General features: G+C 49.4%; 1 protein-coding gene across 1 annotated transcript in view; it reads left to right on the forward strand.

The window, feature by feature from the left end:
* Window positions 1-17,841: 17,841 nt before the first annotated feature.
* STEAP3 (STEAP3 metalloreductase) overlaps window positions 17,842-18,291 on the forward strand; it is a 46,723-nt gene continuing 46,273 nt past the window's right edge. Inside the window, exon 1 of the mRNA XM_052656625.1 lies at window positions 17,842-17,894. The gene's annotated coding sequence lies outside the window, so the exon portion shown is untranslated. The remainder of the gene's footprint in view (window positions 17,895-18,291) is intronic.

Genomic DNA, 18,291 nt, shown 5'->3' on the forward strand with positions numbered 1-18,291 from the left:
GGTTAATCACTGTCGTGTACAACCCTTGTGACCCCACGGACAGTAGCCCGCCAGGCTCCACTGTCTAAGGGATTTTCCAAGCAAAAATACTGGAGTGGGCTGCCATTTTCTTTTCCAGGGGATCTTCTTGAGCCAAGGATCATATCTATTGCATTGCAGGTGGTATGGACATTTTTCAGTTGAACTTGAGCCTGGCAGAAACCTGTGGCTAAGGTGCTACCTCCCTCAGCAAGGGGACAGGGTTGAAGACACATTCAAGATCCATGCTGCACTGAGCTGGCCTGGTTGAAGCACTGCCTGCCACATGGCTTTCTCATCTCTCACTGCTGGGCGATCTGTGTCCTTGTCTGAGAAATGGGCAGATGGTAAGGACCATCTTGGAAGGGTACTGAAGACATTAGAAATAATGGAAGTGGGGCAGCTGGCACATGTACAGGAAAGCCAGCTGGCGGGCAAGGGTACCCCATGCCAAGCAGAGGGAGCATCAGCTGCTCTCCTGCCCCAGCTCAAGTGAGCTCTCTGCCCAGGAGTGTTTACAACCAACTGGACTTCTGCCGCAAGGAAACACGTTTGGGGGCTGACTGGAGAAGGTGGGCCTGCTTCAGAGCATGTGCCACAGGGTGGGGGGACATCCTCGAGCTGAGAGATCAGAGCCTTGAAAGAGGTCAAGAAAGTCTTCCCAGATCTGAGGCTCAATGGGGGCCGTGAAAGAGAAGCCCCAGCCCTTGGGGTCACTCCCTCAACCACACTACTGAGGAAGGCTGCTATGGAGGCAAACCCCATATCTTTCCACTCTCTTTTCTTTTCCAAAAGCTCCGCCCACAGCGGCCAGCCTCTCAGGCCGAGGTCCTGCATTTGAGCCTCTGAGGAGATTTTTCCTCTTCAAAGCGCATTACCCCTGCCTGTGGTTAATTTTTCAACAGTCACTTGCCTTGCTAATGGTCTAGGAAATGGACTGGGCCTCCAACTCTGCCTAAGTGCTCAGGCACCCCCACCTCTGCCCTGATTGGACAAGAAGCCTGCGCTGCCCCTGCAGCCCAGCTCACCACACTGCCAGTCACTGCGGTTTGCCCTCTGCCAAGAACTTGAGCCTCTGCTTTGGGGTTTGGCATGTTATTTTACCAGTAATTGTACCTGGTCCCTACATGAAATGGGGTTTCTCTGGTGGTTCAGATGGTAAAGAATTTGCCTGCAATGCAGGAGACTGGGGTTCGATTCCTGGGTTGGGAAGATCCCCTGGAGAAGGAAATGGCAACCCACTCCAGTATTCTTGCCTGGAGAATCCCATGGACAGAAGGGCCTGGCGGGCAACAGTCCATGGGGTTGCAAAGAGGCAGACACAACTTAGAGACTAACACTTTCACTTTTCACTGCGTGAAAAGCCTGGAGAAGTGAAAAGTTGTGTCTTAGTTAGGGAACCAAATTCTTTTCAATTGCTTCATTGCTGCGTGGCTTTTCTCTAGTTGCTTCAGGAAGGGGCCACTCTCTAGTTGCAGTGCGTGGGTTTCTCATTGTTTTGGAGCACCGGCTCTAGAGTGTAGGCTGAGTAGTTGTGGTGCAGGGGCTTAGCTGTCCCATGGCATGTGGGATCTTTGAAGATCAGGGATCAAACTCATGTCTCCTGCACTGGCAGGCAGATTCTTTACCGCTGAGCCAACAGGGAAGCCCCAGTCAAATTCTGAAGTAAATGCTGCTTGGGAGGAAATCTCAGTGCTCTGAGGTTGGCAGTAAAGGGAGACTGGATGCTGGGCCCAGGGACCCCACACCTGCCATCAGTTCTGCCTGGATTCCCCAGCCCCTGCCAGTTCTGCCCATTCCTCTGTCACCACCATACCAGCCTTAGGGCATTCTTCCACCCCATGCTTGACTAGTCCACAGGCCAGACACCAGGGTGGGATATATGGGTTTCTGAGCCCATTAGCCTGTGATCCCAAAAGAAAGTGCCCTTGCTTTTTAGGCTGAAGTCTTTGTAATACAAGTTCCTACCACCATCTACCCAAAAGGTTAGCCCCTCTCAAAGTACACCTGCCACTGCCCTCCATTATTTCTGAGTATTTCCCAGAAATAAAGAAGACTAAGTGCCAAAGAACTGATACTTTTGAATTGTGGTGCTCTAGAAGACTCTTGTTGGAGAAGGTCATGGCAACCCACTCCAGTGTTCTTGCCTGGAGAATCCCAGGGACGGGGGAGCCTGGTGGGCTGCCGTCTTATGGGGTCGCACAGGGTCGGACACGACTGCAGCGACTTAGCAGTAGCAGCAGCAGCAGAAGACTCTTGAGAGTCCCTTGGACAGCAAGGAGATCAAACCAGTCAATCCTAAAGGAAATCAGCCCTGGATATTCACTGGAAGGACTGATGCTGAAGTTGAAGCTCCAATACTTTGGTCACGTGATGAGAAGAGACAACTGATTGGAAAACACCCTGGTGTTGGTGTCAACTACAAATTGGCACTTTCCCAGAGCACTGTCAACAACTGAACAACAAGGGCATTTGCCATCTGCCTCTGTGGAGACTGAACCCTGTGCTACTGCAGCTGCTGACCTTCAACACTCACTCAGGAGTTCAGGGTGGAGTGAAGCACCCTGTGCTCCAGGGAACCTGGTGGGACAGGTCTTTAGATAGCTAGACATTTTCAGAAACAGATTTTATGATCCCAATCCTTTTCATTGTTCAGCAGCTCAATTGTGTCCAACTCTTTGCAACCCCATGGACTGCAGCACACCAGGCTTCCCTGTCCTTCACCATCACCCAGAGCTTGCTCAAACTCATGTCCATTGAGTCGGTGATGCCATCCAACCATCTCATCCTGTCGTCCCCTTCTCCTCCTGCCCTCAATCTTTCACAGTATCAGGATTTTTTCCAATGAGTCAGCCCTTTGCATCAGGTTGCATAAGATTGACTGGTTTGATCCTCTTTTAGTCCAAGGGACTCTCAAGAGTCTTCTCCAACGCCAAAGTTCAAAAGCCTCAATTCTTCAGCTCTCAGCCTTCTTTATGGTCCAACTCTCACATCCACACATGACTACTGGAGAAACCATAGCTTCAGACCTTTGTCAGCAAAGTAATGCCTATGTTTTTTAATATGCTGCTTAGGTTTGTCATAGCTTTTCTTCCAAGGAGCAACCATCTTTTAATTTCATGGCTGCAGTCACCATCTGCAGTGATTTTGGAGCCCCCAAAATAAAGTCTGTCACTGTTCCCATTATTTCCCCATCTGTATGCCATGAATTGATGGGACCAGATGCCATGATCTTCATTTTTTGAATGTTGAGTTTTAAGCCAGCTTTTTCACTCTCCTCTTTCACCTTCAAGAGGCTCTTTAGTTCCTCTTAGCTTTCTGCCATAAGGGTGGTGTCATCTGCTTATCTGAGGTTATTGATATTTCTCCTGGCAATCTTGATTCCAGCTTATGCTTCATCTAATCCAGCATTTCTCATGATGTACTCTGCATATAAGTTAAATAAGCAGGGTGACAATATACAGCCTTGACGTACTCCTTTTCCTATTTGGGACCAGTCTGTTGTTCCATGTCCAGTTCTAACTGTTGCTTCTTGACCTGCACACAGATTTCTCAGGAGGCAGGTCAGGTGGTCTGGTATTCCCATCTCTTGAAGAATTTTCCACAGTTTGTTGTTATCCACAGAGTCAAACGCTTTAGCATAGTCAATAAGGCAGAAGTAGGTGTTTTTCTGGAATTATCTTGCTTTTTCTATGATCCAACGGATGTTGGCAATTTGGTCTCTGGTTCCTCTGCCTTTTCTAAATCTAGCTTGTACATCTGAAAGTTCTTGGTTCACGTACTATTGAAGCCTAGCTTGAAGAATTTTGAGCATGGTCTTGCTAGCATGTGAGATGAATGCAACTGTGCAGTAGTTTGAACGTTCTTTGGCATTGCCCTTCTTTGGGATTGAAATGAAAACTGACCTTTTCCAGTCCACTAGCCACTCTGAGCAAATTCCATGAGTGCAGTACTTTCACAGCATCTTCTTTTAGAATTTGAAATTCCATCAGCTGGAATTCCATCACTTCCATTAGCTTTGCCCACAGTGATGCTTCCTAAGGCCTGCTTGACTTTGCATTCCAGGATGCCTGGCTCTAGGTGAGTGATCACACGATTGTGGTTATCTGGGTCATGAAGATCTTTTTTGTATAGTTCTGTTTCTGTCCTTTATTGTGCCTATTCTTCTTATCTAGAAAGGCACTAAATCCCTTCATGATGACATCAGATCCTCACAACTAGCAGAAAATCTCTTGTAAAGTAAACACTTGATGGCATTGAACTCCCCCTTCACCAAAATCTTATATATTGACCTTCCCCCACTGCCTCTTTGGAGCAGTCTCTCAGAACTAACTGGAGTGCTATCTCCTGGGCTGCAGTCCTCATTTTGCCCCAAATAAAACTCAACTCACAACTCTCACACTGTACATCTTTTTTAGTCAACACTGGGAAAGATTGAGGGCAAGAGGAGAAAGGGCACCAGAGGATGAGACGGTTGCATGGTGCCACTGACTCAGTGGACATGAGTTTGAACAAACTCCAGGAGATGGTGAAAGACAGGGAAGCCTGGCGTGCTGCAGCCCATGAGGTCACAAAGAGTCAGACACGACCTAGTGACTGAACAAAGACAGACTTCCCAGAAAACTGCTACCAAGGGCTCTTGCATGAGGCCCTTTCTCTAGCCTCTGGTCTGACCCCCACATTTGCCAATGGCCATATGAGATGGTCACATGTGAACTCATGCGGGCACAGCCCTCTCCATTGGGGACCACTGATGACCCCACTGGCTTTGGAGAAGGAATGGGATTGCTTATTGCCTCAACTAGGCCCCAGCATGACTCTGAGCAAAACGTCCCTCAAAGTCTGAAGATAACCTAAGTCCAGCACTCCTGGCTCACGCAAACGTTATGGCTCACACTCACTTCATGATCCTGCAACTTACTGACCTTACAACTCCACTCAATCCTCAGCTGTGCCCACGTGATCCTAGAAGTGAAACTGGAACAGGAAAGGCTGGAGACAGGAAAAAGGAAGTTGCACCTCAATCCCCGCTGGCTGGAACTCTTGCTTCTCCTTACCTGAACACTCAGATCAGCACTCTCTGGCCCAGTGGGGAACCTCCTTGACCAATTCTAAGGCCCCCTGCTTTCCCACCCCCAGATTAGCTCTTTTCCCCATGACTTGACCCGCTGATTGAAATCTATTCTCTGAAACAAGAAAACGAACACATCCCTAGCCATCTACATGTTGTAGTTATCGCAGTGAAAAAGAAAAAGAAAAAAAAAATGAGTTTTTTTCGTTCCCTTTCCTGAGAACAAAGAAGGTATAGAGAACAGTGAGCAGGCCAGAACATTCCCAGTTTTTTTTTACTTTAACTGCTTCTAACTCTGCATGTCTCGAAGTTTGCTTTTCTGCCCCCTAACTCTAAATTCTTAAAGTGATGGGAATACCAGACCACCTGACCTGCCTCTTGAGAAATCTGTATGCAGGTCAAGAAGCAACAGTTACAACTGGACATGGAACAACAAACTGGTTCCAAACTGGGAAAGGAGTACATCAAGGCTATATATTGTCACCCTGCTTATTCAACTTATATGCAGAGTACATCATGAGAAATGCTGGACTAGATGAGACACAAGCTGGGATCAAGATTGCCAGGAGAAATATCAATAACCTCAGATAAGCAGATGACACCACTCTTATGACAGAAAGCAAAGAAGAACTAAATAGCCTCTTGATGAAAGTGAAAGAGAAAAGTGAAAAAGTGGGCTTAAAACTCAACATTCAGAAAACTAAGATTAGGGCATCTGGTCCGATCACTTCATGGCAAATAGATGGGGAAATAATGGAAACAGTGACAGACTTTATTTTGGGGGGCTCCAAAATCACTGCAGATGGTGACTGCAGCCATGAAATTAAAAGACACTTGCTCCTTGAAAGAAAAGGTATAACCAACCTAGACAGTGTATTAAAAAGCAGAGGCAATACCTTGCCAACAAAGGTCCATCTAGTCAAAGCTATGGTTTTTCCAGTAGCCATGTATAGATGTGAGGGTTGGACTATAAAGAAAGCTGAGCACTGAATGCTTCTGAACTGTGGTGTTGGAGAAGACTCTTGAGAGTCCCTTGAACTGCAAGGAGATCCAACCAGTCCATCCTAAAGAAAATCAGTCCTGAATATTCATTGGAAGAACTGATGCTGAAGCTGAAACTCCAATATTTTAGCTACCTGATGCGAAGAAATGACTCATTTAAAAAGACCTTTATGTTGGGAAAGATTGAGGACAGGAGGAGAAGAGGGTGACAGAGGATGAGATGGTTGGATGGCATTACCAACTCAATGGATGTGAGTTTGAGCAAACTCCAGGAGATAGTGAAGGACACGGAAGCCTGGTGTGCTGCAGTCCATGGGGTTGCAAAGAGCTGGACATGACTTAGCAACTGAACAACAACCACCTGCTTCCCACCTTTGATGAATGAGGGTTTCTGGAATGTCAGGAAAGGTTGTAAGGGGAGAGCTGAGGGAAGACTGGGCCTCGCAGCCACAAAGTTCAGGTCTTCCAGCCAGGGCTGGGCCAGGTCCAATGGGCAGCATGTACCCAGGGTCCTAGCATCCTCCCTCCATCCCTCCAGGCTCCGGAATCCAGGGGATTGATTGTGGCCAAGAAGGACAACAAACCAAGGAATATAGGTGAGGGCAGATTGGGGAATTAATGTGTGTTCAAGGACTAATTTTACCATCTGCATGTAGTTTACTCCCCTTCTGTCATCAGCTCCATTTTACAGATAAGAAAACTGAGGCTCAGGATTCAACTTCAAAAGCCTTGTCACATCAAAAGCCTTGTTCTCTCCAGATGTCAAAGGCAGTGGGTGGGCCATAGGTCCTCAGTCACTTCCCTTCCTGGATTCCAGAAAGCAAGAGATTTGATTTTGGCTAAATGACCATTTTGAATGCCCTTTTTAGCCCTGGCCAGACGACTGCTTGGGCAGTTGCTTTGAACTCTGATTAAACATGCAGCCCTTAGCCCTGAGTGAGGAGCTCTGAACGCACAAGATTTACTAGACTTATTTTGTCCCCTAAGTACACTTCACCCCCTCCCAGCCCCTCATGTGCCTTTTATGATCCACCCCCAACGGCTTCCAAGAGACAGAAAGGAAGTGGTAGGGAGTGGGCACCAAAATACACCCATCGGCTTTCAATCCCAGCTCCACCACTTTCTGAGCTATTTCACATCAAGTAGGTGATGTAGGGACGTCCCTCTAGCTCAGATGGTAAAGAATCTGCTTCCAATGCAGAATATCTGGGTTTGATCCCTGGGTCAGGAAGATCCCCTGGAGAACGAAATGGCAACCCACTCCAGTACTCTTGCCTGGAGAGTCCCATGGACAGAGGAGCCTGGTAGGCTACAGTCTGTGGGGTCGCAAAGAGTTGGATACAACTGAGACTAACAATACAATGCAATAGATGACGTGACCTCCCCATACCTGTCTCCTATTTGAAAATGGGGGGAATGTTCTATGAAGATTGTTGGGGTGTACCCTGTGGATCTGCATGCCTTGTAGTTTCCCAGCCCCAAGATCAAAGAAAGAACCCGGAGACAGTGACAGAGACAGCAGTGGTTTATTGGACAGGGGATCTTTCGCAGAGGGTCCTGGGGAGACCCCCCACTATGTGTGACAGATGGTAAGTGAGACATGACAGCAGTTTTTGCTACTCAGAGGAAAAGGAGGCTACTATTTGACGTCAGGTGGGCTCATCAGTTACCAGGGACTAATTAAGCTCAGTAATTAAAAGGATTAGGTAGTTATGTGAATGAAGCAAGGTCTGGTTGAAGAGGGGATATACAGAGAGTAAGAGAACAGCCATTTCGAACGACCTGCTGTTGACTGGTAAAGATGCATAACTTGAGAGTTGAGTTAAGCTTGATTTGGGGCAAAATGAGGACTGCAGCCCAGGAGACAGCATTTCAGATAGCTCTGAGCGGCTGCTTCAAAGAGGTAGTGGGGGAAGGTCAATCCATAAATAATGGTGAAGGGGGAGTTCAATGCCATCAGTGCTTACTTCACAAGAGGTTTTCTGCTTGTTGCCAGGATCTGATGTCATCATGAAGGGATTTAGTGCTTTTCTGGATATGAGGAGATGCAAGGATTGGGATCATAAAATCTGTTCCTTAAAATACCCTCCTATTTAAAGACCTGCCCCACCAGGTTCCCTGGAGCTCAGGGTGCCTCACTCCATCCTGAACTCCCCTCAGGGAGTGTTGAAGGTGAACACCTGCAGCACAGGGTTCGATCTCCACAGAGGCGGGTGGCAAATGCCCTTGTTCTTCAGTCACTGGCAATACTCTGGGCAAGTGCCCATTTGTAGTTGACATTGCCCATACACGGATTACATGAGCTAACACAGTTAACACGCTAGGAACAGGGCCTGGTATATAGCATGCCTCAGAAACTCTTAGCTATTATTATCACACACACTCATGCCTCTTCAAATCCTCCTGGGCCCCCCCAGCTAGCAGGATAAAGCCTCGATAATCACCCAAAGGCAAACCAGGCCTCTCTTCATCTGTCCCCTTTGTCCCCAGCCCTATCTGCTGCAGCAGCTTTCAGGGACCCCCAGATCATGCACAGGGCAAGCCCTGTTCACAGGACTCACAAGGCATTGGGGGAAGTTTCAGACACCTTGAGCTGGCAGGGGCAGGGAACTGGGCAAGAAGTTTCTACAGTCAGCCTGGAAGCTGACTAGAGGGCCCACAGTGCCCACTGATCACTATGACAGGAGGGTGGAGTGTGGAAACTGGCATTCACTGGGGATCTTTGACATGAATTGAGAGGAGAGCTAGTTCCCTGAGGGCTTCTCAGAGACAGGAAGAGTTTAGATCAGGACGCAGAAGGAAGACTTTTCCAGTGGGGAGAAGAGAGGCCTGCTAGGAAGTGCCTTTCTTACGGAAATGACTTTTTTCAGTGGTCTGCCCACTTCACTCTTCCTTTTCCTCTTAATTGATTGACTACCTTTTAATGAACACCTGCTATGTGCCAGGCATTTTCCTGGCAGTTTATCACTTCATTCTTACAATCATCTGAAGGAGATATATGCTCTCATTTTGCAGCTGAGGAAACCAAGTTTGAATCCTGGCTTCAGTCTGAAGCCAGGTCAGTATGTCGCTTTGTTCTGCAAATGCCTCTAAAGACCAATCCCCGGTCCCTCTTCCCCCTGGAGTCCCCAGGATCTAGCCGACTGTGGCCTTGGTTCTTGGAATATATACCAGGACTTGGGCCACTATCTCCTTTATTTGTCTTGCAGGGACCTAGCTTCTCACGTGCTGCCAGGGAATAGCAAATGTTTACATGACTCTGAGGATGACGGCCCACTTGTGCACATCGCTGGAATCAGGCAGTACACTGGAAACAACCAGACTCTTGAAAACCTACCTGGCATTTCACAGACCTGCCTCTGGGCTATGCAGATCTCATCGGTGGAGCCTCACCTCTGAGAGGCTAGGGCGGCTCACAGGACTCCGCGTAGGAGGGGCAGAGCTGCAAGTGTTTCCCCATCCAGATTCATCTTCCCTCTGGCCACACTACGTGGACTACTCCTGCTCTGCCCCTGACTAGGCTGGCCCCAGCCCTTAGCACAGAGGCGTGCTGGCCGCCGCCCACAGGAGCCGCGCACCTGCTGAGGCAGCAGGAGCAGAAAGACCTGTGGTTGAGGCAGACCTGGTTCAAGTCCCAGCTCTGCTTCCTCACTGCATGATGCTTTCCTCATCTGAAAGTGTGGCTCGCTCTATTCACCTCACTAGGTCTTGATGGGGCTTCAAGCACATGATTTAAATGTGGCACAGTCCTTGCCTCAAGGTAGTTGTTGTTCAGTTGCTCAGCCTTGTCAGACGCTTTGTGACCTCATGGACTGCAGCACACCAGGCTTCCCTGTCCATCACCATCTCCCAGAGCTTGCTCAAACTCACGTCCATTGAGTCAGAGATGCTGAGATGGGAATCTGAGTTCTTGTCTACAGAGCTGAAGAATGGAATCCACGAACACGCAAACACTCACGGTAGCAAGTGAATAGGATTTATTAAAGAGAAGGAAAGTACTAAGCTCTCAGCATAGACACTGAGAGTGGGTAAACAGTACCCACAAGGTGGGACTTAAAGCAGTTTTTATATCCTTCCTCAAATTATTTCTAACCAATTATTATAATAACCAATAATAACCATTATTTCTAACCAATCAACTTAAAGTTAATTTAAACCAATCAATTTAAGTCAAGATACTTAAAATCTTTATGGTTTCTCTTTATCCTTGGATTAAGTCACCACCCTTTTTCATGCCCTCTGGCCATTTTACCAGATGTATGGGTTTAAGATTAATGATCTTTAAGAATTTTCCACAGTTTGTTGTGATCTGCACAGTCAAAGGCTACCAGACCACCTGCCTCCTGTGAAATCTGTACGCAGGTCAAGAAGCAAGTTAGAACTGGGCATGGAACAACAGACTGGTTTCAAATCGGGAAGGGAGTACATCAAGGCTGTATATTGTCACTCTGCTTATTTAACTTATATGCAGAATACATCATGAGAAATGCTGAACTGGATGAAGCACAAGCTGGAATCAAGATTGCCGGGAGAAATATCAATAATGATATGAAGATGACACCACACTTATGGCAGAAAGCAAAGAAGAACTAAAGAGCCTCTTGATGAAAGAGAATAGTGAAAAAGTGGGCTTAAAACTCAACATTCAGAAAACTAAGATCATGGCATCTGGTCCTATCACTTCGTGGCAAATAGATGGGGAAACAGTGGAAACAGTGACAGACTTTTTGGGGGGCTCAAAAATCACTGCAGATGGTGACTGCAGCCATGAAATTGAAAGATGCTTGCTCCTTGGAATGAAAGGTATGACCAACCTAGACAGCATATTTAAAAAGCAGAGACATTACTTTGCAAACAAAGGTCCATCTAGTCAAAGCTATGGTTTTTCCATGTATGAATGTGAGAGTTGAACTATAAAGAAAGCTGAGCGCCGAAGAATTGATGCTTTTGAACTGTGGTGTTGGAGAAAATTCTTGAGAGTCCCTTGGACTAAAAGAAGATCAAACCAGTCAATCTTAAAGGAAATCAGTCCCAAATATTCATTGGAAGGACTGATGCTGAAGCTGAAACTCCAATACTTTGGCCACTTGATGCAAAGAACTGACTCATTTGAAAAGACCCTGATGCTGAGAAAGATTGAGGGCAGGAGGAGAAGGGGATGACAGAGGATAAGATGGTTGGATGGCATCACCGACTCGATGGACATGAGTTTGAGTAAACTCGGAGTTGGTGATGGACAGGAAAGGCTGTTGTGCTGCAGTCCATAGGGTCACAAAGAGTTGGACACTGAGCGACTGAACTGAACTGAAGATTAATAATCACCAGTTGCTTTTCCCCCAAGCATGTGGAACAGAATCCAATTACTTCCATTCCCTGGATCTGAGTGCTGATCATTTATCATACTAAAGAGACATTCCAGGAATTCAGGACAATGGAGTGGATGTTTACTGAAAACAAGACCAAGGTCTCAGAGTTCTACACTGACTAGTAATTTCTACTTCAATGCTAATCCAATCATCTCGTCCTCCATCATCCCCTTCTGCTCCTGACTTCAGTACTTCCCAGCATGAAGGTCTTTTCCAATGAGTCGGCTTTTCACATCAGGTGGCCAAAGTTTTGGAGCTTCAGCTTCAGCATCAGTCCTTCCAATGAATATTCAGGACTGATTTCCTTTAGGATTGACTGATTTGATCTCCTTGCTGTCCAAGGGACTCTTAAGAGTCTTCTCCAACACCACAGTTCAACAGCATCAGTTCTTTGGTGCCCAGCCTTCTTTACGGTCCAAATCTTTTACCCATACATGACTACTAGAAAAACCATAGCTTTGACTATACAGACATTTGTTTGCAAAGTAATGTCTCTGCTTTTAAACATGCTGTCTAGGTTTGTCATAGCTTTTCTTCCAAGGAGCAAATGTCTTTTAATTTCATGGCTGCCGTCACCATTTGCAGTGATTTTGGAGCCCAAGAAAATGAAGTCTGTCACTGTTCCATTGTTTCCCCATCTATTTGCCATGAAGTGATGGGACCGGATGCCATAATCTTTGTTTTTTGAATGTTGAGTTTTAAGCCAGCTTTTTCACTCTCTTCTTTCACCATCAAGAGGCTCCTTAGTTCCTCTTCACTTTCTGCCATAAGGGTGATATTATCTTCATATCTGAAATTATTGATATTTCTCCTGGCAATCTTGATTCCAGCTTGTGCTTTATCCAGTCTGGCATTTCACACGATGTACTCTGCATATAAGTTAAATAGGTGGTGGAACTTCAAAAATGTCACTTCCTTACCCTCCTCCCTTTGGGAGTCAATACCCAGGAAGCAGAGAATTAGGCAGGATGAAAACATCCCCAGGCCTGGAAGGAAGCCTTATCTAGCTACTGACCACAGTGCATGTACAGATAACCTTGAGGTCAGTGACCCCACCTGGGCCAGGAGAGGCTCTGACACTGCTGCGCTTGAGCAGTCTGGGCTGACTCCACACTCCGCCCACACTGAGCTGAGTGCGCTGAGTGAGCCCTGGCCACCAGGCTCAGGCCCAGGGCAGAAGCAGCAGCACATGAAGAGTGGGCAGCTGGCGAGCAGAGCCCCTGCTCCAGGCTGCGGTAAGTCCCTTGACATGGAGGACAGCCCCTTGCACCCCCAATCAGGTGAGCTGGGTACGGAGGCGCAGGGAGAAAGCGGGAGGAGCATAGTATGGGTGTCACCTAGCTGGTCGAGCTTTCTTTTCTTAGTAACTTCGGGCAGAGTCATCCGTCTCCCAATCCTTCCACCTTCTCAAAAATCCAGCAGAGGATGGGAATGGAAGGGTAATGTTTGCCCAGGGAGAAATGAATTTGCTGTTGTAACACACAAATGTTACCTATTTATTTTTCTTAAACAATCGGCTTTTTCCAAAAGCAATTTAGAACAGCTTATAAAGAAGAGCTTCACAATAAGGTTAATAGTAAATAAGACTTGGGAAATCATGGGCTGGGGTAAAAATAAAGTAGAACTTAAAGGAGCTCAGCTGGTAAACAGTCCGCCTGCAGTGCAGGAGACCCCATTTCAATTCCTGGGTTGGGAAGATCTGATGGAGAAGGACTAGGCTAGCCACTCCAGTATTCTTGCCTGGAGAATTCCATGGACTGTATAGTCCATGGGGTTGCAGAGTCAGACACAACTGAGCGACTTGCATTAAATATATTTAGTAAAGATAAGATAATCATGAATATCGGTCTGAGTATCCTAGTCTCCAGGGTAAAAAGGGAAATAGGATCTGCAACTGGAAAGGAAGATGCATACTAGTTTTATATTTTTTTCCTAGCGCTTTATATAATAGGCATTAAGCACTGTGAGAAACAGGTTATTTACTTAATATTTCTAAAAAATCAGAAGCAGATGAAATCAGGCTATTTGGCTCACAAGAGCCTTTGAGAAATCAAAGGGAATGGTATTAAAGTACCACCCCATTAGGGTGAATGCATTCCAGTACAGGTTTCTGATGGTCAGATGGGCCTGGGTGTTCAGCGAGTTGTCCCTTTCCTCATCTGTGTTGCAGACCTGCATTTCTCAAACTTTAATATGCATGCAATCTCTGGCAAGTCTTTTAAAAATGCCTTTCTGATTTAGATCTGGGGTAGGCAGTTCTGAAAAACTCCCAGGGTACCACGTGTACCATACTTGGAGCAAGGAGCTAAAAGCCTAGACTTCTCTAGCTGTGCACCTAGGCGGTTTCCCCCAACTGAAGGTAATGCAGTGCTGCCATAGTTCCCACTGACCACTGATGTCAGTCCCAAGCCATGATTCCCGACTCACACAGAGACTGACTAAGTGCCTACCATGTGTCCGAGTGCCCTTAGCAAAATGGCTGTTCCTGCCCACCCTTCCCCTAGTCTTGGATGTGCCCACCACTCCCCCTAAAAGCACCTGCCTCTAGAACCTTGTTCATGCTCTTGTGCTGCCACAGTTAAATCTCTTGTGGATACAGTCTCATTCCACTGAACTCAGAGAGCTTTTCCTTTGGAGAGAGCTCATGTTGCAATAGAGGACTAGAAGGAGGGCAAGACTTACACCAGAGTGCCAAGCCCTGGGTGCAGGGACAGAGGGTTGAGGGCCCTGTTAGTCACACCTTATAACACCTTACAATGTTGGCTTGAAATAATCCATGACATGAAAGAGACTGTAAGCTTAAACACTGAGCCCTGAGCACACTTCTGCAGCGTGCCTCCCCTTCCAGCGCCTGTCCCCCACAGCCCACCCCATGCCTGTGACCACTGCCTCACCTCTGGCTGGTTTCAACAAGGCTTTATCCACAGGGTCATCACAGAAGAAGACACAACCCACCCGTTTTCCCTTGAAATCGCTTCCCCAAGGTGCACAGAAGGAAGCAGTTCCCTGTGCCCAGAGGCTTGGTGTGGGGAGTCTCACCTTGCCTGGGCCTGGCAGTGGAGGGCAGGGCACCTTTCCTGGGGCCGCAGCCCAGCCTGAGCACATCTAGGTCCAGGTGGCCTGGCTCCCAGCCAGGCTGTCAGAATACACCTGGCACACGGCTTCTAGTGACCATCTTGATTTAGTAGTCAATTAGAGTATTTATTTTGTGAAATGGATGTGTTCTGTCTGAGCTTATAAGTGCTGGATCAATCCAAGAAGCTGAGTCTGAACTATGTCCTTCTCCTCTCTGGGCCAAGCAGAAGATAAACCTAGATTCTCTTCCCAGGTACTCTCATCTTCTAAGCCAAAGGAGTAGCCTTGTCTGCAGGAAAAAGGGAAATCTCAGGACACTGACATGCAGGGGCTCCATATCCAGATATCCACCAGCGCACGTACTGAGCACCTCCTGTGTGCCTGCCGCGCTAGCTCTGGGGCAAGCAAAGGAGGAGACCAGATGTCAGGGGAGCACTGGGCGAAGCTTCCCAGAGATGCTGGGAGGTGTGGAAGGTTGAGAATGGCCAAGCATTCATTCAACAACTGTTTACAGAGCACCGACTATGTGCCAGGCTCTGATCCAGGCACTGGGAATACAGAAGTGAAAGAGGCAGATAAAACTCCCTGCCCTGAAGGAGCTTACATTTCTGTGGGAACAGAACATTAATGAACAGCAAACAGAGAAGGCGTGTCTTATAGTGTGTTAGAAGGAGAAAAAAGGGCTTTCCTGGTGGCTCAGTGGTAAAGAATCTGCCTGCCAATGCAGGAGACATGGGTTCAATCCCTGGGTTGGGAAGATCCCCTGGAGTAGAAAATGGCATGGGATTATTCTTGCCTGAATAATCCCATGAACAGAGGAGCCTGGCGGGCTACAGTCCATGAGGTCGCAAAGAGACACGACTGTGTGACTAACACACACCAGAAGGAGAAAAAGGCTAAGTGAAAAGAAATAGGGCAGGGTACCCAGATGAGGGATGCAGATAATTGGGTGAGTCTCACAGAGGTGATGTTATTTCTCAAGGATCCAAAGGAAGGAGGGAGAAGGCCCGCGTGGCAGGGCTGAGTGAGAGCAGAGAGAAGGGAGCCGAAGACAAGGTCCTGCTGGGCCTGGTCGCCATAGAAAGGACTTTGGTTTGACTTTCAGAGACCAGGGAGCCAGGGGCAAGTTTTGAGCCAAGGAGTAACATGGTCTGACAAATGTCTCCGAAGGATGGCTCCAGCCACTGCCCTTGGCCTGGCCGTGGACACGGGTCTGGCAGAGGAGGTGCTCAACCAGCGTCAGGGCACCATCCTCCCCCCCAGCTCAGGAGGTGGCACGTCTGCTTCCGGGAGCTGGGCTCCAGGAAACACTGATTCAGCTCTCAGCCACACTAGGCCTGACATCAGGTGAGACAGACAGGCCAAGCATCAAAGGCCAATAGCGTGCATGGTGCTCTTTCCACCAAGGTGCTTGGCCTCAGCAGGGTGTTCACCTCTCTCCCTCCCTGTGCCTTTCAGGCCCCTCGTTGTTCTCTTGCACAAGTTCATGATCCACTAGGACATTCCTCTGTGTATCTCTGCTGCTCCAGCCTTTGCCCCCTCTCCAACTCATGGGGAGCCCCTCAGAGCCCTACCAGGTCTCTTTGGAAGGATGCTAGACAGATCCTTTGAGAATATTGGAAGACTTCTCGGCGTCCCTATTTCCCAAGCTGCATCTCCTTGTGCTCCAACTCCCTGGAGTAACAGGAAGGGTGCTCAGAGACCCTCATCAGAGAAGATCTTGAAAGAGCACCTACTGTGTGCAGGGCACCATGTGAGGGGCACCAAAGAAGGCTACATGCTCGTTCCTGTTTCCCCAAAGTCACTGCAGAGGCAACCTGCCATCCGAGGGCCAGAACCAGGCATGGGGCAACTGTGTCCCCAGCACTTGGAACATTGCGATATGGTGCGGCTCCCTGAGTGTGGAATGCACAAAGGACCTATGAGAACTGCTCCAGAGCTCAGAGAGGATGTTTTCCTGGGGCAGGGTGGCACAGGAGATGGGAGAGAAGCTGGGCCTCAGGGTCTGGCAGAGTGGAGAGCTGGGGCGGGTGGGTATTTTATGCAAGAGGAAACCTATGGAAGTGAGGAAGCACAAGATGCTGGTGAAGTGAGAGGACAAAGAAAAGGACTCTCACTCCACCACCTGGCCAGAGTTCTGCCCCTCCCCATCACTGCGCTCCCTGAGGTCTAGTTGTGGGGCCATTCTTGAAGCCCAGCCGCCTGCCTTTCTGGTCTCCGGGTTCAGATAGCCCCTCCCTAGGACTTATCTCCCCAGAACAGCTTGGGATCCTGGAGTAATTTGAAGCTCTTTATCAAGGGCTAGCAGAATATGTCCTAGAGGACTAATCCAGAGAGAGTCCCAGGGGCCAGGCAACCCCCAGTCAGCCTCCCAGAAGATGTGTGACATTGGTGCCCCACAGCGATCAGAGCCCCGGTGTCCTCACCTGTGGAAGGAGAGGAACGGTGGTCAGCAGCACGTGATGAGACTGCAGGTGAGAAAGGGCTTCAGATGACGGCGCAAACCTCTAGAAAGGTACCTGAAAGATATCCTCACCTTATACCTGACTCACGGCTGTGCTGGGAGGCCACCGTCATGGGGGAGTGGAGGACAGCGCCCAGGGCTGGAGGCCATCTGTCTCTGGGCAGGGTGGTAGTTTCAAGCCTAGGAAGTCTAGATGAGGAGACTAGGGCCCTCCCAAGGGCCCTCCCCCAGTTCCCAGGCCCTGGAAGTGAGGACTCTGAAGAAGGGTCAGAGGTCTGCGCTAAGGGTAGACCAGGGACAGAGGAGCAACGGAAGCAACTGAGGCCTGGATGCAGCCTAGTGGAGGAGGGGGCCTCTGCTGCTGCGCCCCTTGCAGGATGGAAGGAAGCCAGGTTGAACTGGTGCCTTGGCATCTACCCACCCGTGTGAACTTGGCCTGCCACTTAACCTGGCATTACGAAATGGACGTGGATTTGAGGTGTCCCTCGGATGAGGGGAGCCAGCCGGTTCCAGAAGTTACTGCGGACTCCAGACGCCCTGCTTGTCCGGGTTAAGAGTTGTCCACTTTAATGAGGGAGATGGAGGTGTAGTTCTAGAAGTTTAGGAACATTAGGCCGGGGGAGGGGAGGGTCGTTTGTCCCTGCCGCCCACCACCACTGCTGGAGCTGCAGGACCAGGCGGGGATCGAGGACCCTGCAGCTCCCCGATTGCGGTCCCAGGGGAGGTGGCCAAGCCGGATAAGCAGCAGCCGCCGGCAGGAGGGCGGCCTCCTCCCCCGCAGGTCCGGCCCCACAGGCGGGCGGGGCACCGGGAGAGGAGGAGCCTCCGGGCCGGGCCACCGCCTCCGCCGCCGCGGACCTTCTGCTGCCGCCGCTCCGAGCAGCGGCGGGCCTGAAAGGTGAGTGGCCCCTCGCCCAGGTCGCCGCGGGGCTGCGCCCTGCCAGGGACCCCGGCCCCGGAGGCTGCCCCGTAGCCTCCTGCGCCTGGGCCGCCCCACGCATGCAGGAAACCTGGGCGACTGGGACCCAGCCACGTGTGCCCGGCGGCAGCGAACCCAGGTCCTGGGTCCTCCACTCCCTGTATACCTTCCTTCCCAACCTCGTGCGCCACCCGAGGTGGGCAGGGCCGGGCGCGCGCAGCGCCGGGGTCGGGACTGAAGGGACCTAGCTAATTCCCCGGGATGCTGCGTCCCGCGCCCCACCCCGCGGACCCGCCGAGTCCACCGGTCCCGCGTTCCCCGCTGCTCCCGCCCGCGGTCACAGGGGAGCGCCGGAGCGCTGGGCGGGATCTTCTCG

The sequence above is a fragment of the Budorcas taxicolor genome, chromosome 2, assembly GCF_023091745.1.
Source record: "Budorcas taxicolor isolate Tak-1 chromosome 2, Takin1.1, whole genome shotgun sequence".
In the NCBI taxonomy this organism is placed as follows: domain Eukaryota; kingdom Metazoa; phylum Chordata; class Mammalia; order Artiodactyla; family Bovidae; genus Budorcas; species Budorcas taxicolor.